A 19,246-nucleotide genomic window follows, 5' to 3' on the forward strand; every position below is an offset into this window, starting at 1 on the left:
CACTTCCCATTTTCCTTTGTTTTTCTGCTTAAGCCAAATGTATACCTGGTGCAGATATGCATAATTTACAGAACTGATTGAGATTATTCTCAAAGTGCTCCCTTGTTTATTGTTATCAGCTTAACAGCCCCTTTTCTATTTAAGGTTTTTGACCTGGTTCAGTGTAAGAAATTGGTGGTGACATCCTATCCTCATTTAGGAACTGGCTGACATTTTGTTTCCCCTGATTCTTGATGCCTACTGCAACTGGTCACAGAAAATCTGATTCTGAGCTGAGCTGAAAGAAATCTCTTCAGAACCAGCAAAAATGTATGATGGGGAATATAATAGCTTTAAATTGGCATGAAACTATTTTCTGGGTATAAAATTGTACAAGTTTTTTTTAAAAGGCCAACACCTGGAATTAGGAGTTTTCATTCTCCAGTGATAAAGGCATGTATATTAAGTATTAGAAAAAGTTGTTCTTCAGCTTTAACATGGGCTTTTCCCCTACTTCATTACTTTTATAAGGATTCAGAAATGCTAATATATCTAACAAGCCCAGCAGGAAAAGGTTAGTTTAGGTCAACATATAATGGTGAGAAACAAGCAGTGTAGCTAGTGATTATAGACAGAAATAGACATTGGGAGTGGGCCAAAATTACTGGGAGAGTTCATTTTCTTTCTATTATATTTCCCAGTGTCCTTGAAAAGAATAAGGAAAATTATTCCCCATTCTCTCTAAATATTATTCTATTATTTCCAGTTCCATAAAATAGGAGAAAATAGGAAAAAGAAAGATGAATGAGTCTAGTCCATTTTTTTCAATTTTTTGCAAATGCACAGTTCAAAATTGTTTCATATTTTAAAAATTATGTAGAGAACTAGACCCCCCCCCCAGGTTTGATGAGAGAAAAGAGATGGTTGTATTCCAATCTATCCATTAGTCCAAGAGGCATACATCCACTTGTAGAGAAAATCCTACAAATTTGAAATCTCAGGCATCAGAAATTTGTCCAATACTCTTCCATCCATTCAGCTATAATCATTTCTATAGCAACCTTTTTCCTAAACTTTTCCACACTTTTGGGTGGGACTTATTTTAACTTTTATCTCTCTTAGATATAAAATTATATTTTGATACATTGATTGTGGGCAATAGCTGGTGCCTCCAAATATGTTACACAAAGTTGAAGACATCTGGCAAGCTTTATGCTAGGATAACTGAGTGTCTATAAAAAAAATCTCAAATCTCTTCAATCTCTTCAGGGACTTTCACTTACTATCTCCTTTATAAAGAAACAGATTTTCTTAAAAATGTAATTAAAAAGTTAGTTCTTAAACTATTGTTGGTTTTTTTAATCAGTTTATTGTCTTTTGTACTTTTTTTGTTCAAGGCTCATTTATTTTATGAAGAGATTATGCACAAATTGAAAACAAATTCACCAACACAAATTTTCATTAATCCAGAATGTTAAATAAAAATAAGCCTTCAAACTAAATGCTACAAACAAAAAATGGGAAACTGAAAGCTCAGCTAGTCACAATATTAACAGTCAATGGTGCCAACTTAATGCTTTGGTTAATCTATTGGCTTTAAAGAAATAAATGTAAAAACATTAAACTAAATTCCAAAACATAAAAAGAGAGACTTCCTGAAACACACAACCTTTACAAAATACATTTCTCAAAACACTTTGCCTACCAGTTCTGCTAATTCTTTTTCTCTCATATATCAAGTGGTCTTAAATCTCCCAAATAAATTGTTTGCACTTACAAAAACTAAAAAATGCAAAATTTGGAAAGAGAGGTCATTCTTCAGGCAGAGCTACGTATAGACAGCCTGGTACACAACATGCTCATACAGATACATAATCCAGATTTATTTTATTTATTTATTTATTTATTTATTTATTTATTTATTTATTTATTTATTTATTTATTAGTTTTTATAAACCGCCCTTCTCCCAACATGCTCATACAGATACATAATCCAGATTTATTTTATTTATTTATTTATTTATTTATTTATTTATTTATTTATTTATTTATTTATTTATTAGTTTTTATAAACCGCCCTTCTCCCGAGGGACTCGGGGCGGTGTACAGAGGAAGGAAGGTATACAGATGAACAATAAAAAGTAATAAAAACAATAGTGAAAACAAACTGGGACCCCAATTAACGCTATCATGCCAGGCCGGACTGCTGGAACAGGAAAGTTTTTAAGTCGCGACGGAAGGTACGGAGGTCGGGGGCCATCCGGATTTCGGTTGGTAAACTGTTCCAGAGGGCCGGCGCACCCACTGAGAATGCCCTCCCCCTGGGGGCCACCAGCCGACATTCCTTGAGCGGTGGCACCCTGAGGAGGCCCTCTCTGTGGGAGCGCACAGGACGGTGGGGTGCTGACATCGGCAGAAGGTGCTCCCGTAGGTAGTCCGGACCCATGCCATGTAGGGCTTTGTATGTCATTGTTAGCACCTTGAACTTCACTCGGAAGGCAACCGGAAGCCAGTGCAGCGCACGGAGGAGAGGTGTGATATGGGAGTATCGGGAGGCTCCCAAGAGTGTCCGTGCCGCTGCACTTTGCACCAGCTGAAGCTTCCGAGTGGATCTCAAGGGCAGCCCCATGTAGAGAGCGTTACAATAGTCTAGGCGAGAGGTCACAAGGGCATGGGTGACTGTACGTAAGGAATCCAGGTCTAGATAAGGCCGTAGTTGGCGAACTAGTCGAACCCGGGAGAAGGCCCCCTTGGTCACAGCTCCTATGTGGTCTTCTAGGGAGAGCTGCGAGTCTAGGAGGACACCCAGGTTGCGGGCCCTATCAACAGGGGGTAGTAACATGTCCCCGATGTTAAGCAATGGGACATTCTGAATATCCTGGTTTGCCGGAACGTACAGCCATTCAGTCTTGTCCGGGTTCAGTTGAAGCCTGTTCCTCCCCATCCATTCCCGGACCGCTTTCAGGCAGCGGGACATCACGTCTAGGGCATCACTGATATTGTTTGGAGTTGAGATAAAAAGCTGGGTGTCATCAGCATACTGATGGAACCCTACTCCAAAACTGCGAATGATCTCACCCAGCGGTTTCATGTAGATGTTGAACAGGAGAGGCGAGAGGACCGACCCCTGAGGGACTCCGCAAGCGAGAGGCCTCGGGGTCGACCTCTGTCCCCCTGTCAGCACCGACTGCGAGCGACCCTGGAGAAAGGAGGAGAACCAACGCAGAACCGTGCCTCCCACTCCCAGTCCCCTGAGGCGTCGCAGCAAGATACCATGGTCGATGGTATCGAAAGCCGCCGAGAGGTCTAATAAGACTAGGACACAGGAATAGCCCCTGTCCCGGGCTCTCCAGAGATCATTCATCAGAGCGACCAATGCCGTCTCCGTGCTGTAGCCCGGCCTGAAACCCGATTGGTACAGGTCTAGATAAACCGCTTCATCCAGGATCTGAGGAAGTTGGTGCGCCACCACGCTCTCAACAACCTTCGCAAGGAAGCGAAGATTGGAGACTGGACGAAAGTTATTTAAAGAGGATGGGTCCAAGGTGGGCTTCTTGAGGAGAGGTCTCACCACCGCCTCCTTCAAGGCGGTGGGGAAGTGACCCTCACTCAGAGAAGCAGAGATGACCGCTAGGAACCATCCACGTGTCCCCTCTCGAGCTGCATAGGCCAGCCAGGAAGGGCACGGGTCCAGTAAGCATGTGGAGGAGCTCAACCTTCTCATAATCCTGTCCACTTCCTTAGGAGTTACAGGATCAAATTCATCCCAGATGACGTCGACAAGACTGTCCATGTCTTGTTCTTCCATCTCAGCCCAGTTGGAGTCCAGGCCAGTTCGAATCCGAGCAATTTTATCCAGCAGATATTGACCGAATTCCTCGGCTCGACCCTGCAAGGGTTCCTCCCTCAAATCTTGGTTTAATAGGGAGCGAGTCACCCTGAACAAGGCAGCCGGGCGATTATCTGCGGACGCGATGAGGGTGGAAAAATAGTTGGATTTTGCCACCCTTATCGCAGCGAGATAAGACCTGGTGAGGATTCTTAGTCGCAATCGGTCGGATTCGGATCGGCTGGATCTCCAACGGCTCTCTAGGCCCCGTCTCCGACGCTTCATCTCCCGGAGCTCCTCGGTGAACCATGGGGCTCGCTGGGATCTGCGCCGGGTCAGAGGCCGCAAGGGTACAACTCGGTCCAGAGCCTCCGTGGCTGCCTTTTCCCAGGCTTCCACTAAGGCATCCGCCGAGCTGTGAGCAGGGAGTGCATGCGTGTCCCTAAGCGCTGCCTGGAACTTATCAGGGTCCATTAGGCGCCTAGGGCGGTACCATCTTACTGGCACCGTGCACCCACGGTGGGGGGTGGCAAGGGGGAAGTCTAGCCGCAGGAGGTGGTGATCGGTCCATGACAGGGGCGTAACAGTTGTGGTGCCCCCACCGATATCATCACGCCACCGTCCAGACAAGAACACCAAGTCTGGGGTGTGGCCTCTCTCATGAGTCGGTCCAGAAATTATTTGCGACAGGTCCATGGCCGCCATGGAAGCCATGAACTCCCGAGCCAGTTCGGACGATCCTCCCAGGGACGGTAGATTAAAGTCGCCCAAGACCATGAGTCTTGGGAATTCAACCACCAACCCTGAGAGGGCATCGAGTAGCTCGGGCAGGGCCGCCGCTGCACGATTAGGTGGTAGGTACGCCAGCAGCAGGCCCAACTGCGCCCCTGGGCCGTATCTCAGTAGGAGAGACTCACACCCGACCATCTGAGGGACGGTGGTCTCTCGCGGGCTAAGGGATTCCCTGATGATAACTGCCACTCCCCCACCCCTCCCATGAGCCCGAGGCTGGTGCAGCACCTGGAAACCTGGCGGGCAGAGGTCAACCAGAGGAACACCACCCTCTGGGCCCAGCCAGGTTTCCGTGATGCAAGCGTGATGCAATTTTACTATGGAAGTTACCTAACAAGACATTTAGGGGCATTGGGAACTGTCTTATCTGTACAGATGTAAGGCATTTCATTACTGTTTGATGAAAGACTTTCATGTTGTGAATTTTCCTGTTCTTAATCCACAAAGGAAGGATTACATGTCAACAAATGCAGTTGTTGTTTTTTCAGAAAAAGATAGCTCTATATGAGGGGTGTTTCCAGTTAGGATCTGTAAGTGTCTATGGAGATTTTCGGCCCTCCAGCCCATGGTTGTCCTACAGGTGCTCTTTATGAAAGGCAGAATGTATTTTCTTTCTCATCCAAGAAGCTTCTTCAGTTCTGCAGATGAAAAAGCACCTTTGGAACATAGATTTGTAATCACAGGTTAGATGTAAAAAAAAAGAACTGTGGTCCCTTAATTTCCAAGGTTTGGGGCTGCAACTCCTATTATTCCTAGCCATTGCCCATGGTGGCCATTGCTGATGGAAACTGTAGTATAACAATCTAGGAGCACACATTTAAAAAAAACTGTCTTAGAGCCCTGTGTATCTTGAAGTTGTGTGCCCTGTACTATGAATACTGATCTACAGTTGACTGGATCTTTGATTTTCATAACATGGCTGATTGGTGGAGGCTAATATGACTAATAACTGTCCTTTTTTGTCTCAGCACTAGTGTGGTTAATAATGGTACATATCATTGCCTTGCTGTTGATTAAAATAATGTTATGTGATCCCAGCCCAAAAAATTTAACATCATTTAATCCAACCCCAGAAAACCCTGTTAAGTTTACCGAAAGGGTTTGATACAGATTCCAGACAGCATGAGATATAAGAGTCTTATGGTAATCTATAGCAGAACTGCAAAGGGGCAAAGCAATTAGCAGTTCCATCCTTGGAAAATGATCATTAGAGGAAGAATCACAGCAATACAGTATTCCAATCTTCAGTTCAGATAAGAGGAATGTAATTGTCAATGATATTGGAAGGCATCAAAATAACAAAGAAAATCATATTCCTTTTTATTTGTTACTTGTTATGTGAAGAATACTGCATTTTGATATCCTGCAATGGGATTATGGAAAGGAAAGGAAGTATTTTCAATACTCATCTAGTATCAGACTAACACCTTAAAATATCTCCAGCTTTGCTAATTTAGAGTGCCTCATTCTGTACTTGCATACAAAGGACAAAGATGATATGCATTTTAACTGCTGAAATTGGTAGGTACAGAAACAAGAATCTTAAAAAGCCAAATGGTTATCTTCCTCCTGAAATATTTAGAGACCTCCTGCTGTAACTGAAATCACTCTGTGTACTGTTCTGTCTCAGCTAATATCCACACTGCATTCCTTAAAGCTTTCACTCACTGCATTTAAAAATGCAACTGGTCTAGAAATTGTTGTTAATATCAACCACAATCGCCCTCCTCCCACTTTTATTCTGACTTATTTTCCCCAAGGAAGAGTTGAGAAACTTGAAAGCTTAGTTTTTATTTTTAAAAACATCTTTAACCTGATCAAAGTATTAATGGAATTTTAATATCTATTTTTGTGACTGGTGCAACTATCATGGTTATATTATTTTTGTTTACAAATATCACCCCATAAAATAAGTAAAACAATTTCAATTTCAAAATTAGGCCCCAACCCAGGCAGAAATGCATATTACAAATAGGAGCATAGATCAGATTGGATGAATCTTAAGCTAAGTTGACCAGAAAGATTTGAGACTTGTCTAAAGCAAAGCAAATTTCCCTGGAAAATTGTTTTCCCCCTGTAGTCTGTGAGCATTTGGAAAATTCAAAAGCCATAGGAGAAGCAACATCTCCCAGAAACTTAATTGGTGGGCTCAAAATGTTTCCAGATTAACAGAGGGAGAGAAGAGATAGCATAGCTTTGTGACCATTAAGTTGCATTCCAAACATAAGGAAACATTTTACTACACCTTTTCTAACATATTGCTTTGGGAGAATACTGTGTATACTCAAATATATTAACTTGCTTTCAAATTTCTTCTGTGCTCCTTTATAATTCTTTTTTGGGGTGCATAGCTTCAATGGTTGGGCTTACTTTTCTTATTCTTTGTGGTAACACAGTCCTTTCTTATTCCAGATACTAGTTACTTAAAGCAGGGCTTTTTAACCAGTGGTATGGGTACCACCTATGGTACATTGGCACCTGGCAGGTGGTAGCAGGGGAGGGGAAAAGTGGTAGCAGGGGAGGGGAATGAGCTGAACCGGTGGCAGCACCGCACAAGCCTGAGCAAGAGATGGCTGGACCTGCAGGCCTGTCAGGGCTCAGCGGAAGCGCCAGGATCAGCACTTCTTCGGGGCCGTCAGGGCTCAGCGGAAACACCAGGATCAGCGGCAGGCTCCAGCTGGAGCTCAGTGCTGATCCTGGTGCTTCTGAGCCCAGAAGAAACACCGATCAGCTGGAATGTTGCAGCATCTCCAGGGTCTTGTGATTTACATTCAGATGCTTGGCAACTGATTCATATTTATGATGGTCAGTGTCCCAGGGTCATGTGAAGTGACCAAACCTGCTGCAACCACCCAGCAGACAGGGTGAATAAAAACCAAACCCCACCCCAACCCACCCCCACTTCCAATCTTCAACAGAAATGCTCACAACAATGAAAACCTCTGACAGGAGGAAGAGCGCCGCTGGGCGGGCAGGCAGGTGTCTTGCTCAGCTGTGGCTTGGGAGGCACTCTTTTCAGTGCCATTGTAACTTCAAACAGTCACTAAGCAAACTGTTGTAAGTTGAGGACTACCTGTACTTCACCAATTTTTCCTTCTTTTTTTGGGTCATCACATTTTTGACACATTGCTAGGCGACTGGTGGTACTCGGATGTTGCCATATCCTAAAAGTGGTACAATGGGTGAAAAGGTTGAAAAGCCCTGACTTAAAGCCCCTTCTTTAGCAATCCAATACTTGCTTTCCTGAGGATTATTTTGAATTCATTCTGAAGTTTAGTTATATCTTGAAACAGTGCCATGTTTCTTCTTCCCTCACATATACCCCACAGTTGGTTTAGTCTTGTAATTTTAATTTTAATTTATGTCCATGTCAGTATCTCTATGTATCTTTTTTCTATCATCGTTATTGTGGCAATACAATGCTTCAGCTCTGAATTCTTCATGAAAGGATTTGTGCCAACTGAAGCTAAGTGTTTGAATCACCTTGAGGTTTTCTAGGAAAGTCCCATGGTAGTGGGCTCCTCTCAAAATTCTGCCAGAGTGAGACTTTGAAGAGCTTGCAGAGCCAAACAACAGAAAGCCATCTGGCCACTTGACCTCTGAGAAATAGGGGAGGAAGGGGAATGCTTTGCTTGAAGCTTTGGTGAGGATTTTCCACAGCCCTAACAGACAAATTGTTAGATTATCAGATTACTGCAAAAGAAAACTCCTTCAGTTGGAGCACAGCTTCAAATAGCACCCCTTTATACTCGATTCTATGAACTATGATATTTTATAAGAAACTATATCCAGAAAACAATGGAGGGAGGAATAGAAATATATTTCTTCTGCTCCACACATAATGCTAAGTACTAAAAACAAGTACTACACTTACTACACTTGTTCTTCTGAAATCATATATATATATATATAATCTATATATATATATAATCTATGATCTCTATCTCTCTATCTTTAATTGCTCATTTCCCACAAATAAGAATAAATACCATTCAACAACACCTCTGCAACCCTCATCCAAAACCTGGCAGGCTTCACCTAGTTCAAAAGGAATTAGTTATAGGGATTACCAGGCGGCACTTGTTATTGATTTCATTCTTATTGAGAATCATCATATTTGAGTGGCCAGATGTTATTCTCTGGGATTCAAACCCTCTATTAGAAATTGAGATCATAGACCTTCATGGTTTAGATGACAGACATCATATTGTACAGTGCATTGGTTTTAGGTCCTATCTAGGTCCTAACATTTGGCAGTGACAGGAAAGGATATAAATGCTATAAGTTGGTTTATACAGTCCACCTCTTCTTAAGAACATAGTGTAGGAATTTGGTGGAACATGCAGAAGATCTTTAAGAAAAAGATAAGATTTTTACCACAATTGTTTTTGTTGGGTATTATCACTGACTGTACTGTTATAGAAATTAAATTGATGTTGAACTTAGTAACAGCTGCAAGACTTTTGGTAGCACAATATTGGAAGAAGGAGGATCTGCCTACTATAGAAGAATGGACTTTGAAAGTTTCGAACTTGGCAGAAATGGCCAAAATCTCGGCATATGTGAAAGATCACTCGCAACAAAGATATATAGTGGAATGGAGAAGATGGATTGATTATATTCAGAATAAATATGGGACTACAAAGTATCATTTAGCATATGAATAGTTTTTAGTCATTATAATTAGAGGATATATTATTTATCTTTTCTATGGTTAAGGAGAGTTAAAGTGGATTTAAAGAGTAATTATAGTAATTAGAATATTTTAGATTGAGATTGTGTGATGTAATACCCTGTATTCAGTTCTGGGAAGTCGGGGGGGGGTGTTGGGAAGGGAGGGATGAGGAGGGGGGTGGGGGAGATGGGGTATATGTTCTAAAAATGTATTTTAAAACTTTTCAATAAAAAAATAAAAAATTTTTTTTAAAAGAACATAGTGTAGGGAGATGCAGATGTTATGCCCCAGGTTCAGGCTTTTATATGATGCCTTAGCCGTTGCTATCAATAGACAATAAGCTCAGGATGAGGAAAACCTTACTGATCTTTCCCAGAAAAGAGATTCTTCAGTGCCAGTTCATGCAACAGAAAGGAAAAGGGGATTTTCCAGGCCCATTGTACTCTAAGAGACAAAAATTGTCTGATGATCTTGGAGAAGTATTAAACATTAGGTAGAAAACTAAGTGTCAAGCTACAAAATATACTGTTTTTAGGACTGCTCTATACTTCTAGCATGTCCACAGTTATGGGGGAGGGGAGGAGAGAGGAGAGAGTTTGGGATCCATAGGTGTTCCTTATCAATGTGAGAGCAGAAGCCATTGGAGAGTTGTTTTGGCTGACTGAAGTTTCTTCTCATAACAAATGCTGGAAGACTTATTGGACAATGTGATCTGAACTGTCGGAGAGGGGAAGGAAAGTTTAACTCTTTTAATTATCTGTTTCCCGCCATACTCTCAGAGCTAGCTTCCTTTCTATCTTAACACTTTGCTAATGCCTAATAAAGTTTACATTAGAGAACACAATGTCTCTGGTGTTTTGCGTCTTTCAGCTTGTCAGCAAGAACATGACACTAAGAAAGAACATGGTGATTCTTCCAAACTGAGTTCTTTATTGGTTTACACCAATAGATAAAATCTTGTCAGACTAAAGATGCTACTATTTGCATCTATAATACACCCTGTAAATTATTAGGGAGGGGCTGTTTTCATCCTCTTTCTCTCACACATAATATCTGGGCTGACTTGCCTCTTAGTCCTTTGGAATACACCCTTCCCTCCTGGGAATCCATGTCCCTACTGCATTCCATCACATCAAGCATGAATATGGTAAGTGAGTCTGTATAGCATTGCACTGTATTGCATTGAGTCTGTATAGCATTGCATTGTATCCCATAGCATTGCATCAGTATCTAAATTCCAGACTGCCAGCTGTTTTGCTCTGCCCAAAAGTATAATTAACTTCTTACTTTTTAATTCTGATTTGGACTTGAATAAGCAGGGAAGGCTGGGTTGACAGTGGAATGAGATTCTGTAAAGATCACAAAATATTGCTGATGGTGGGCTGCGTTATCCTTTACCATCCTGAAGCAGACCGGTTCTGGTTCAAATCTGGATCATATCATCATCCTTTTCAAATCTTTGCTGTAGCAGGAGATAAAGCAGCTATAGTTGTTCTTGGTCTTTCCTCATACTTTGTATCAGGATCCAGCAATTGAAAGCTGATACTTGAGTATTCCATAGTCATGAAAAAAAACCTTTCAAAACCTCTCATGAAGCCATATTCTCATATAGCTATGATAGCATCAATGTCAGAAGATTATGAACAATTAAATAACAATTTCAGCTCTTCTGCATTGTTGTAGAACATCACTAAGGCTCAGTAAGATAAGTATGCCAAGATAAAAACCTTGTGAAAGGGTCTTTCAAATCTGTTGTTAGTTTTGCAAGCCTGGAAAGTACCTTTCTGTGCAGCCTAGCTACAAATCATTTACTGTATTCAGTTATACCAACCAACAGATCTGGTGCAACCAACCAATTATACCAACCAACTATAACTTGCTACACAAAGTGACTAAAAGGTATGGGATATGCTTTGCCTTAAATGTATGGGATTTGCTTTGATTTTGAATCTGATGACTTGTTTATAGAAATGGATGGTATCTAATCTTCTCTAATCAAATTGATAGCCAGAAAATTCTGGGTGATATACACTGTTTGTTTTTCCAGGTCAACCCACCCGTCCTATTTTACACATCTTTAAAGGTATCTCCACAAATAGGTTTTCTGTAGTCAAGTCTTGGCATTAGCTGAACAAGATAATTCTAAAAACAGGCATTTCTAGACAAGAGAATCATTGACATACCTATTGAAGTTGATGGTGCTAAAGATTACAATCAGTACTTGCAAGAATGAAGCAGTTCCAAATATACATATATTTATAATAGATACATACCAGTATATTATTTAGATATAATATCTAAATTGACCTGTTCCTCCTGACCAGTAGTCATAACCTGATTAGAAAGTTCTCCTGATCTTTACTTCTCGAGCTTTTTTTAATCTTTTGTGCCAATGCAATAAAAGTTGGAGGCAGCAGACCCTGTTTGTGATTTAGTCCTGGAATTATTCAGAAGCAGCATCATGCCTATTCTAAACAGAACTATGAATTTACATTAACCATTCCCAGCCTATAGTTAAGAGATTCATCCATTATAAAACTCTATGTTCATTTTTAACATTCAGATTCTTATTAAAATAAAAGTAATATTATTGTAAGGGACGCGGTGGCTCAGTGGGTTAGGACGCTGACCTTGTCAATCAGATGATCGGCAGTTTGGCAGGTCAAATCCTGAGTGCCGCGTAACAGAGTGAGCGCCTGTTACTCGTCCCAGCTTCTGCCAACCTAGCAGTTTGAAAGCACCATAAAAATGCAAGTAGAAAAATAGGGACCACTACGGTGGGAAGGTAACAGCGTTCTGTGTGCCTTTCGCATCTAGTCATGCCAGCCACATGACCACGGAGACGTCCTCGGACAAGCACTGGCTCTTCGGCTTTGAAACGGACATGAGCATTGGCCCCTAGAGTTGGAAATGACTAGCACACATGTGCGGGGGAACCTTTACCTTTACCTTTAATATTATTGTTCCAAAATGTTTCAGAATTCAAAAGTTTTAAAAAGAAATATTAGAACACAACGTACTAGGAAACTAATACAAAAAATCTATAATGTTAAAGAAAAATGATTTAACATTTTAAATAACAAATGTAAAGACTTTAATGATTTAAATGTAGAAGATGTTACATGACTATTTAAAAATAGCAATAGTGCAAATCCACTGGCAAGGGAGGATACTTTAGCAAGCAGCAAAGTTATTCAGGGCATAAGTTGGGAAGAAAAAGGGTTAGCTATTTTTCATGCAATAAAGCAAACTTGTATTCTGAGTACAGAGATTTCCATAATTTATAATAAGAATGTGCTGTTCCTTTTTATTCAGGGATTTTGGAAACTATAATTTGTCATGTATTTATTTAAAAGATTTTTTATATTAACTATAAAAGAGAATTCAAAGCAACTTTGAAATTAGAAGACAATGCAGAAACTAGTAAAATCCAAATCTGATACACAAAGAAAACAATTTTTAAAAATTGTATTCCAGAACTCTACAGTCAGTTACACTAAAGGTGAACAAAAGTGTCAGCATACCAAACCCCAAGCACTGTTTTTCATCTCTAATGGGAGATACAGGACTGCTAGGAGACTTCTTAGCTACTCATTGAATGACAACTTTTAAGAATATATTGGGGCAATCAAAGCATAATGCTTTCTGGTAACACACAGGATTGGATCCTAGTAACACATGATTAGTAGAGCTCCAATTAGGTGCTCTTCCACTGGAGGTTTTGAGGAGACAAAGTCAATTTTGCCTTCACTGTAAAGCATCCCAAACACTCTGAAAAGGTTTCAAAAGAGCGTGGAACCTGATGTTGAAAGGAGGCAATGACAGACCTTCAGGAAATAAATAAAGGAGTATCTTGTTTACAAACAGTAAATTCTGGACCCAACCAAATTTATAGCAGATTAAGCTGGGAACTAAGGAAAACACCTCTCTCTCCCCCCCCCTCCCTCCCTCCCTCTCCTCTGTCTCTGTCTGTATGTCTGTCTATATCTATCTCTATCATGTCTAACCCCTTCATGGATTACTGCCTTGTCGTGGCGAAGGGGCTTGCGTAATTCAATGAAGCTATGAGCTATGCCGTGCAGGGCCACACAAGACGGACAGGTCATAGCAGAGAGTTCTGACAAAACGTGATCCACTGGAGAAGGAAATGGCAACCCACTCCAGTATCTTTGCCATGAAAACCCTATGGACAGTACCAAAAGGCAAAACGATATGACGCTGGAAGATGAGCCCCTCAGGTCGGAAGGCGTCCAATATGCTACTGGGGAAGAGCAGAGGGCTAGTACTAGTAGCGCCAGAAAGAATGAAGCGACTGGGCCAAAGCCGAAAGGACGCTCAGCTGTGGATATGTCTGGTAGTGAAAGGAAAGTCCGATGCTGTAAAGATTTTTTCTCCATAGGAACCTGGAATGTAAGATCCATGAATCAAGGAAAGCTGGACGTGGTCAAACAAGAGATGACAAGACTGAACATTGACATCTTAGGTATCAGCGAACTAAAATGGACAGGAATGGGTGAATTTAATTCAGATGACCATCAGGTATACTACTGCGGGCAAGAATCCCTCAGAAGAAATGGAGTAGCCTTCATAGTCAATAAAAGAGTAGGAAAAGCAATACTGGGATACAATCCTCAAAATGACAGAATGATCTCAGTTCGAATCCAAGGCAAACCATTCAATATCACAGTAGTCCAAGTCTATGCCCCAACCACCGGTGCTGAAGAGGATGAAATTGACCGGTTCTATGAAGCCCTACAGCACCTTATAGAACTAACACCAAAAAATGATGTCCTTATCATCATGGGGGATTGAGCTTCTTGTTGCAAAGTTTAGGCTTAAATTAAAGAAAGTAGGGAAAAGCGCTAGGCCAGTCAGGTATGAATTAAATCATATCCCTGTTGAATATACAGTAGAGGTGACAAATAGATTTAAGGAATTAGATCTGATAGACAGGGTGCCTGAAGAACTATGGACAGAGGTTCGCAACATTGTACAACAGGTAGCAACCAAAACCATCCCAAAGAAAAAGAAATGCAAGAAAGCAAAATGGCTGTCTGAGGAAGCTTTGCAAATAGCTGAGGAAAGGAGGGAAGCAAAAGGCAAGGGAGAAAAAGAAAGATACGTCCAATTGAATGCAGAATTCCAGAGAATAGCTAGAAGAGATAAGAATGACTTCTTAAATGAACAGTGCAAAGAAATAGAAGAAAACAATAGAATAGGGAGGACCAGAGATCTTTTCAAGAAAATTGGAGAGATGAAGGGAACGTTCAATGCAAAAATGGGCATGATAAAGGACCAAAATGGCAGGGACCTAACAGAGGCAGAAGAGATTAAGAAGAGATGGCAAAATTACACAGAAGAACTATACAAGAATGAGCTTAACGTCCCTGATAATCACAATGAGGTGGTCACTGACCTCGAGCCAGACATCCTAGAATGTGAAGTGAAGTGGGCCTTAGAAAAGCTGAGCAACAACAAAGCTAGTGGAGGTGACAGTATTCCAGCTGAGCTATTCAAAATCTTAAAAGACGATGCAGTAAAAGTGCTACACTCAATTTGCCAGCAAATTTGGAAAACTCAACAGTGGCCACAGGATTGGAAAAGATCAGTTTACATTCCAATTCCAAAGAAAGGCAGTGCCAAAGAATGTTCAAACTATCGCACCATTGCACTCATTTCTCATGCTAGTAAAGTTATGCTTAAAATCCTACAAGCTAGACTTCAGCAGTATGTGGATCGAGAACTACCAGAAGTACAGGCAGGATTTCGAAGAGGCAGAGGAACTAGAGATCAAATTGCCAACATATGCTGGATCATGGAAAAAGCTAGAGAGTTCCAGAAAAACATCTACTTCTGCTTCATTGACTATGCTAAAGCCTTTGATTGTGTGGATCATAACAAACTGTGGCAAGTTCTTAAAGAGATGGGAGTACCAGAACATCTTATTTGTCTCTTGAGAAACCTATATGCGGGCCAAGAAGCAACAGTGAGAACTGGACACGGAACCACTGATTGGTTCAAAATTGGGAAAGGAGTCCGGCAAGGCTGTATACTGTCGCCTTGCCTATTTAACTTATATGCAGAGCACATCATGAGAAAGGCAGGGCTAGATGAATCAAAAGTTGGAATTAAGATTGCTGGAAGAAATATCAACAACCTAAGATATGCAGATGATACCACTCTAATGGCAGAAAGTGAAGAGGAACTGAAGAGTCTCTTGTTGCGAGTGAAGAAGGAGAGTGCAAAAGTTGGGTTGAAACTAAACATTAAGAAAACTAAGATCATGGCATCCGGCCCTCTTAATTCCTGGCAAATAGATGGGGAAGAAATGGAGGTAGTGACAGATTTTATTTTCCTGGGCTCCAAGATCACTGCAGATGGGGACTGTAGTCAAGAAATTAAAAGACGCTTGCTCCTAGGGAGGAAAGCCATGGCAAATCTAGACAGCACACTAAAAAGCAGAGACATCACCCTGTCAACAAAAGTGCGTATAGTCAAGGCTATGGTCTTCCCAGTTGCAATGTATGGCAGTGAAAGTTGGACCATAAGAAAGGCTGAGCGCCAAAGAATTGAGGCCTTTGAACTCTGGTGCTGGAGAAGACTCCTGCGAGTCCCTTGGACTGCAAGGCGATCAAACCGGTCAGTCCTAGAGGAGATCAACCCTGACTGCTCTTTAGAAGGCCAGATCCTGAAGCTAAAACTCAAATACTTTGGCCACCTAATGAGGAGGAAGGACTCACTGGAGAAGAGCCTAATGCTGGGAAAGATTGAGGGCAATAGAAGAAGGGGACGACAGAGAATGAGATGGCTGGATGGAGTCACTGAAGAAGTAGGCGTGAGCTTAACTGGACTCCAGAAGATGGTAGAGGACAGGAAGGCCTGGAGGAACATTGTCCATAGGGTCGCGATGGGTCGGACACGACTTCGCAACTAACAACAACAACAACATCATGTCTAAACACAGCCCAGTTTAATTCCATGGTGTAATTAAGTGATAAAACAGACTGACAATGGCAGCACCTAGCCTACCTTGGCTGATCTGGAAAAGATAAACAGGGTTGGAACTAGTTAGTACTTGATGTAAGCCAGGCTTGGCACTTGAAAAAGCCTCCTGGAAGAAGGCAATGGCAGTCAAAAGAGCACATGGCTGTAATTTTATTTGAAGGAGACTTTATCTTTGGCTCATCAGATTTTACTGAGACCAATTCCAAAGAAGTATCACTCCAGAAAGGTGATATACATTTGGCGTCACTCATTTATACATGAGATAGAGAAGCAACCCAGCTAGAACAATATTTTCTAGAAAAAATCATTTAAAAAGCAAGTGTTTCATATGGTTAAAGATGATCCTTACAGGGGCATCTGCAATAATGCACTTGCTTCAAAGCAGTCAGCTTGATAGGGAATTAAAGCCTTGTTCTGCCCCCCCCCCCGTTAATACGCATCACACATATTTTCTGCTATACAAATTTACGTGAAACATATAATCAGTATATAAAAATTTCAGAAATATTATTTTAATAGTCTTGCATCAGCATATTACAGTGATTAAGAATATACATTACCTTACAGTTGAGATGCCTTAGATCTGTTTCAACTGACAGTTCAGCATGGTTTATTTGTAAGCTTTGGGGTATGTATGTGGATTGTATGTGCATATCAGTGTGTTATACCTCTTTTTAAATGGATTTGTTTATATTCTACAGCTATTTTATTCAATACTGGCTTCAGTAGGAATTGGCAAGCTACATGTACAAGTGAACACATTCTCGTTTTCTTCAAAATGCATCTTGCAGGCCAATGTTTTTTATTATAGTATAGAATTACTTCATCCAATATCAGCCAGAATTTTTCCACATTCTCATTGTCTGAATTATTTGTACATTACTTTCAAATGAAATTGAACAGTACTAACGTACATTAATTTAATTCAGAAATCAAACATTACTTTAACTAGGCTTTGTGTATACATGCCAGCTGATTTACTAGACAGGGCAATCCCACAATAAACCCAGTTGACAACAAGTAAGAAACCATTTATTGTTATTGTTACCTTTGGCCTTGTGGGCAGAGCAAATAAGAATAAGAATAATTTGACAGAAATGAAGATTTAATACAGAGCTGCTACAGATATCCATTGCTGCCGCATCTAATTTATGAGCTATTTAAGGTGATGCATAGTTTTAATCCAAGAATGTCTTTGCCTCCCGAATCTCTTCTTTACCCCCAACCTTCAAACACCTTGCTTCAGGAACAATCTGTTCACCTAATTCAACTTGGAAAACTTTAAATTGCTCTGCAATAGACTACACTTTGTCTCTGCAGTTGGGTCTGAAGCCGCCACAATGCTATGAATACTTTCAGCACAGCCACCCACAACCTTGTGCCATCCCAATATACTAAAGCTGAATTTGCATCGTCCCTGTCAGCATGGCCACTGGCAATTTGGCAGAAGGCTGCTTCTCTTTCTTGTTCCTACATCAATACTTTTGTCTGATGGTCTTAAGTGCATTCCCTCCCAATTAATCAGAATTCCCACAGCAACAATTTATTCGGCCACCAGTGACATATCTGCCCGTCACCAGAATGTAATTGATTACTTACACACGAGGAAATGCAGTTGAAGGCATAAAAAGCAGGTTCTTACCAATTGAAACACTTATCTCCTCTAGCTATATTTCAGCCTTAATAAAAAAACATACAATTTTATACATTTTAAACTAAAAATACTTTTCAGTTTAAAGCTATGCAAAAAAGGATACACGCATACCTTTGGGCTTTGCACAGCCCCAAATGTTCACCGCTCCATTAATTTACATTAAACACTACCTTAAAGAGTAATGAAATTAACAGAAGCTTTTTATACTTAGCCAAATTCCCCAGTGGCAATATCATCTTTTTAAAGTGTTTCAGCGAGATGGTGGATTCCCAGCACAAGGAAATTGCCTCAATTTTCCACACATTGAGCACAAGCTAAAATCTAGAAACCAGAAGAACCTAGGGGTGAAGAGCTAAATTAATGGGCCTCACTGCAGCTGTAAGTCAGAAATGTAATCAGTGTTTACATCTTCTTAAGCTTTGGGGAAAACCCTTGGTAATTTTGGACCAAGCGAGATCTTATGGGGTATCAGCCACCTGTACTGGGGGTTTTATAAAAAGGGAATCTGGATAAAATCTCAAGGAATATTCAATTTTGGACATCCCTGAATTTTGGCTAGCAATGACCAAAGCTGTTTCCTAATTTTTCTACCCCAAAACAAGATGTAAAATTCCAGACAAAGCTGAATCCTACTTCACTATGCTTTCTAGTCCTTTTTTGTCCACCCCTTTCATCAACCTGTACTAAATAATTCCCTACTAATGGGCGCGCCAGACCTGTGGAACCGCTTGCCGGTTGAGCTCCGGATGGCCCCCGACCTTCGCTCCTTCCGGCGCGATCTAAAAACTTATTTATTCGAGCAATCTGACCTGGTTTGATGGGTTAGGGTTGGGGTTTTAATATGTTTTTTAATTACTGTTTTAAACTTGGGCATAATATTTAATCGTTTTTTAACTTTTGTATTCCGTTTTTTATATTTATTGCCCTGTACACCACCCTGAGTCCTTCGGGAGAAGGGCGGTATAAAAATGTAATAAATATAAATATATAAATATAATGGTAAAAGAAAAATCCTTTTTAGGGTTTCTCTTCCAACTGTTGGAGAGAACTTGCCTTTCATAGCATAAAATTCAGCCAAACCTCTTCTCATATTTTGCCACTGACAAATAGGATGGAAAGGCATTTTTGCTCAGCCCAAGCATTTACATACACTTAAATATCTTGAGAAGATATTTAGTCACTCTTTATTTCAGATGGAAGCAGTAAGGCTATAGGATGACTAATTTGGTCAAGATGCAATCCACTGCAGAAAAAAAGCATAATACCTGTAACAGAGGTGCAAAAAAAAGTATTAAAACATTAGACTGGGAGT

This window comes from Vipera berus (genome assembly GCF_964194415.1).
Source record: "Vipera berus genome assembly, chromosome: 3".
NCBI lineage: Eukaryota > Metazoa > Chordata > Lepidosauria > Squamata > Viperidae > Vipera > Vipera berus.